The sequence below is a fragment of the Capsicum annuum genome, chromosome 6 (assembly GCF_002878395.1).
Source record: "Capsicum annuum cultivar UCD-10X-F1 chromosome 6, UCD10Xv1.1, whole genome shotgun sequence".
Taxonomy (NCBI): Eukaryota; Viridiplantae; Streptophyta; class Magnoliopsida; order Solanales; family Solanaceae; genus Capsicum; species Capsicum annuum.
The window spans coordinates 8,506,974-8,513,118 of NC_061116.1; positions in this window are offsets into that span (position 1 = coordinate 8,506,974).

A 6,145-nucleotide genomic window follows, 5' to 3' on the forward strand; every position below is an offset into this window, starting at 1 on the left:
GAGGGGTCACGTGGGGTAGGGGTGAGGGTAGATGGGGTAGGGTGAGTTGGTTAGGATAAGATTTGTTAGAAATTTTGTTAAGGGTTCTATTTTTTGTATTCTTATGGGGTATGATTATATGGTTGAGGGTACACAGTAGGATAAGGTAAAAATGGTAAAAATGCTTTCGAGGAGGGATAAAATTAGGTGTCTACAGCATGCCCCCTTTGAATGTAAACACAGAGTGTTTTCATACAAAGAAATAGACAACGAGACAGGATTTTGTCCTGATCACTATTTGAACAAATAAATAGAAGAAAGAAGGGAAACCACATCTTGACTGAGGACACTCCTACCTACCCAAGTTATGAAGGAATCAAGTGATAGGTATCTCAAAGGATTGGAAGGAGATGGACTATACCGAGTTGGAGAGTCGAGTGAGGTCCCATTGAGGTTTCGGTCCGCGACTCTGTTATGACATCAAAAATGAAAATTATAAGTTAAAAACATAAATGAAATTACAAAATCCTATCTACGCAACTTTTGTTGGACTCTTGACTTGAGTTTCATCACCCTATTCTTCACGCGGGCTCCTGATTTGAAATTTCTTTAACTTGTTGCTTGGTTTTCAATTTCATCAAGGGAGATGACTCGACTAAAGGGTACATCTTATAGGAATCAAAGTAATGACTCGACTAAAAGGTGTGTCTTCTAGGGGTCAAGGGAGATGACTCGACTAAAGGGTACATCTTATAGGAATCAAAGGAATAACTCAACTAAAAGGTACATCTTCTAGGGGTCAAGGGAGATGACTCGACTAAAAGGTATGTCTTATAGGAATCAATGGGGATGACTCAACTAAAAGGTATGTTTTCTAGGAGTCAAGGGGAATGACTCGACTAAAAGGTACGTCTTATAAGAATCAAGGGAAATGACTCGATAAAAGGTACGTCTTCTAGGGGTCAAGGGTAATGACTCGACTAAAAGGTACATCTTATAGGAATCAAGGGGATTAAATTTACTAAAAGGTACGTCTTCTAGGAGTGAAGGTTCAATTTAAGAAGTGTATCACCCAACAAATGAAAACTAAAATCCCTGGACAAGAAAGTGTGTCTCCGAGAGATATAAGATGATGAATTTTTACCATGATTTGACTATCAAACCTGTGAAGCAACATTGCTTCCTACATTTGTAAAAGTGAGGCATTGAAGCCATTGATATTTATGCTCTGAAGTCTTTACTTTGAAGGTAATATGTTTCCTATTTAATCAAAGAAAACTTGTGAGTTTAAAACATGGTGGTTGGTTTATGGCTTTAGCTTTCGCGGCGATCGCTCTTGCCCTCGTCACATTTAACCTTTCTTCCAACCATTGGAATATATCATTGACTTGCTGAATCATTGACCCGAGCTCAAATTATTAAAAGTGACTAAAGCAAACACAGTATCTCTGCTTTGCCATGCTTCTCAGATAGACCCTTTGAACCTTGGTATTTCTATGAGTTCCCTGACTTCCCTGTTTGACAAAACTTTCTGCATGCCTTTTTTTGCTCATAATCATGTCTCTTTCATATGTTAGCTTTTGTCTCGCTTTATGCAATTAAAAAAGCTGGTAGCCAGTTTTGAAATCTTTTCTCACTTGTTTTGACACGGACTTGACTCAAAGATAAGAAACGAAAAAAAAAATAACAATTTTTGTTTGGATAACGGACTCAAGAAAGATAAAATAAAAATAAAGAGACTAAAGAAAAGACAATGAATGTCCCCTTTTGAAATAAAGAAACAAAAAATTCATCTAAAAATGACAGTCAACACTAATGATTAGGCCATGCATTTTTGATTAAGCAGCTTGATCTTTTCATCCAAATTTTCTACCCATTGTTGTTGAGTTAATGGCCTTGAAACTGAGTTGCTTCCTTAGGTCAACTGCATTTAAGACCCCATTCGGCTAGTGGCGCCTTGAAGGGTTTTCGCCAGCAAGCTTCTCTCATTTTCTTTTCCTCAGCTCACCATTGCCTTATGGTGTCTGTAAGGGTTTTCCACTAATGAGACTCTCTTATCTTCATTTCCCTTAACTCACAATCGTTTTACGGTGCCCGTGAGGGTTTTCACCAATAAGACTCTCTCATTTTTATTTCTCTCAACTTACCATCACCTAATGGTTCCTATGACGGTTTTTACCAATAAGACTCTCTCCTTTTTATTTCTCTCTTGATTTTCTATGCTGAGGAAGACAAGTAGTTCCCAAATGCATCATCATATCCCTTTTACATGCTTAGCCTTAACATCCTCAAAGATTGATCTGAAGGTATTTCTTTGGTTATAACTTGGCTTTTGGACAAGGTTAGAAAGAAAGGATGACATGAGGCCCAAACGACACTTGTAGTGCGGTGGGACTTACAACATTTGGAATCGACTCAAACAATGAGGATTAACCCATGCCCCAGTTTCTTTTTACTGGAAAATTCTAAATTGTTATTTGGTTGGACCGAGACCTGAGTAGGGCAGCCTACGTATCTCACCCTCGAGAGAGGAGAATTAGGTCATGCGTAGTTCTATCAGCTTATTCTTTTTTTTGCTTGATTCAGACTTGTTCTTCTTCTTCTTTCTTTTACTCTTTTTTCTTTGTGATTTTTCTGACTCCAATTTCTTGATACTCTTTTCTTCCTTCGTGGACACATTTTTTCTCTCTTTCCTTTTTTTTTTTGAAACTTTTTGACTCTATTCTCTTGCTCGATACTTTTCTTTTGAGCTTTGTTGTCTTTATCTTGATTCCAAAAGACGGGTATGAAAGAAAACAATACTAAGGCTCAAATGGGGTAACAAAGGATGACACAATATTTGGATAACAGAATAAAATGCCTTCGTCATATCAATCCTTGAAAATACAAGTACATAGCATGCAATGTGAAAGTGCACGATCAACATCACTTATGACATGTTTTACAACACTAACTTACCCCGAGCATGTGTGTCACCTCTTTTTATATACTTTTCTAACATACAGCTCCACATTTGTTGTACATCCCTCACTTTGAATGACTCATGCTTTCATGGAGTTGAGTTTCTTTCTGCTCTTCTTGATAGGATCACGCAGACACTGTTTGACCTAATTGAAACATGTCTTTCAATTGATGACCAAGTTATTCTTGTGATTCTCAAAATAAATGGCTTTGATTTTCAAAGAAGGCTTGAACTTGTCACCAAATGTCTCAGCACTCTACTATTTTCTCATACCCTCTCTTTTTCTAACTTTAACCCCCTGATTCAATGCTCATGCTTAAATCGGATTATAAGATCTGGCTGAAAATTTCCCTAGAACGTCATTTCATTAGAGTCAACATAAAATGTACTATGTAAAGAAAACAAACAAACAACACATATTTGAAACACAAAGGAAAATAGGACACTTCATTTAGTTAAAACAAAAGATAGAAGGGTTTGAACATAAACGAAAAAAGGACAAACCAAGATAGATCCCAAACTACGACCCTAAAATAATTTGGATAACAGAAAATAAAACAAAAACAAACTACCATACCTCTCCCTAGTAAGGAGAGGAGTGACTTCTCAATTGCTCAGCCTGACATCTTAGCCACTGGTTTGCATATCAGCATGACTAGAGTTTCTCTCACTGTCAATGTTCTGCACCATAATTGATCCATCTTGAATCATATTTTCAATATCTCTTTTCAAATCTCGACAATCTTCAATACTATGACCCTGAGCATCAGAATGATACGCACATCGTACATTAGGATCAAAATTTCTGGAACGCCGATTAAGAGTGCACCCAAGGAGAGGAGTGATCATGCCCCATTGTACCAATCTTTAAAATAAACTGGCATACGACTCTCCAATTGGTGTGAAGCTATCTCTTGACTTCTGCCTCATTTCATTATTTGGCTTGGATCGAAAATCAGGCTTAGAAGGGTTTTGGTATGTTTGTGGAGTTAGAGGACGACTCTGAGGAGTTGGTGTGTTCCATTGTAGGTAACATGGAGGTTGAACATATGGTTGTGCGTTATAAACTGGATACGGGGGTGGAGGATCAGAGTATAATGAATTTTAGGAGTGATTATGTAGAGCTTGGGCATGAACATGGGTTTGAGCCTGAGAGTGACGACGACGGGGTCTTCTTGACCTATCCTGTTGTCCAACTATAATAGCAGATACATCTTCCTCATTGTTTTTCTCCCCAACACTTCCTGAACTCTTTTAAATTGCTTGACTAGTCGCTTTCAATGTTGCAAAACTCACAATGCGATCAGTCTTAATTCCCTCTTCTATCATCTCCCCCATTTTAAGGACTTCAATGAACGGCTTGCCTAAAATAAGTAACAAGTGTTGATAATATGTTTCATCCTGCGCTTGAATAAATACCTTCACTATCTTACTTTGATTCATTGGCGGTTTCACCCTAGCAGCTTGTTCATGCCATCTGATCGCATACTCCCTAAAACTCTCAGTATTCTTCTTTTTTATACTAGTTAGGGATTTTTCGTCAGGGATCAACTCCACATTGTATTAAAATTGTTGCACAAACATTAGCTAGTTCATCCTAACTAATCCACTTGTCAATGTCTTGGTCAACAAATTATTTCGAAGCTAGGCCTGGAAGACTCTTCCCGAAATAAGCCATGAGTAGTTCTTCCTTCCCTCCTACACCCCTTAATTGGTTACAATAGCACCACAAATGTGCCACTGGATCCCCATGTCCATCATATTTCTATAACTTTGGCATTTTAAAGCTAGGAGGAAGGTAGACACCTGGAAACATACATAAGTCCTTATATGAGACACTTTTGTAATCCCCAAGTCCTTGCAAATTCCTCATAGCCAGTTTCAAACTTCTCAATTTTCTGGTCATTTCCTCTTGTTCTTCTGTTATAACAGGCTTCTCAGTGTTAGGAGGAAATTCAGGCGGTTGAGTTTCACCGTAAAGACCAGTCAACTTGAATGTAGGCTCGTAAGTGTAACGCCGATCACCAATAATATTCAATGCAATCTCTCTTGCAGAGTAGGGAGGCACAACTTATGGATGCACATCAAAAGTAGGAGCTTCAGGTGGGGTGGTTCCGCAAAAGCATGAACAACAGGTGGAGTCGATTATGCGGTAGTCTTGGATTGGGGAGTGAGGAAATGAGCATTGGAAGTGGTTGGATATGTTGCCCCGGAGTGGATCCTGATGCATGTTGTGTCATATCAACAAAAATAGGAAATTGTGCATGTGACACGGAAGGCAAGCTAAAGAGATATTCCAGATTATCAGTGAGAACTGGAGGAGGCGACAACCCATTAGCCCAAGCTAGATGCATTTCTATCATTTGTTGCCTTAATTCTTGAATCTCTTCATCAGCTCCTAAATTCTCATTTCTCGAACTCCCTATCTGATTAGTGACAACAAACTCGGTATCCTTGTTTGCCATAACCTTCTCTGTGACTTGGTACAATATGGAGGACCAACCAAAATGCCACAAACCAACCACCTCAAACTACTGAACAAGAGATAGCAAATGCGTTAGAGTTCAACACTTTCTCAAAATCTTTTTTTTTCTTTTTGAGAAGGTCACCGAACCCAAAAAGGGCGCCTACGTATCTCACCCCCGGGAAAGGAGAATCAGGTGTGCGTAGTTCGTGAAGTCTTGCCAAAATGGACAATTAAACTCTTTTTTCTTTCTTTTTTTCTTGGAACTTTAAGAAGAAAAGAAAATAACAATTTGTCAAAAGAATTGACGAAAATATTTTTGAATTTTTCAGCTTTAACATCCCTATACAAAGTGAAATCCATGATTACCAACGAAAATCTTTTTGGGTTTCCAGTTTTAAATTTCATATGAAAATGGAACTTGAACCTATTAAAGAAAAATCTTTTTGTAGTTTTCTTTTAGAGCAGTATATGAAACACCTACTCTAAGTGAAGAGTGAAGAAAATCTTTTTGAGTTTTTTTTTTAAATACGATCCCCGAACCAACAATAGGCTGCCTATGTATCTCACATCCCAAAAAAAGAGAATTAGGGGTGCGTAGTTCGTCCAGATTGCACAATTAAGGATTATAGGACAACAAAATCTTGACTTAAGAGACACGACTACACGATGAAAATAAAATCTTTTTGGATTTTTAATTTGACACTTCATACAAAAATGACATCAACAACTATGAAAGA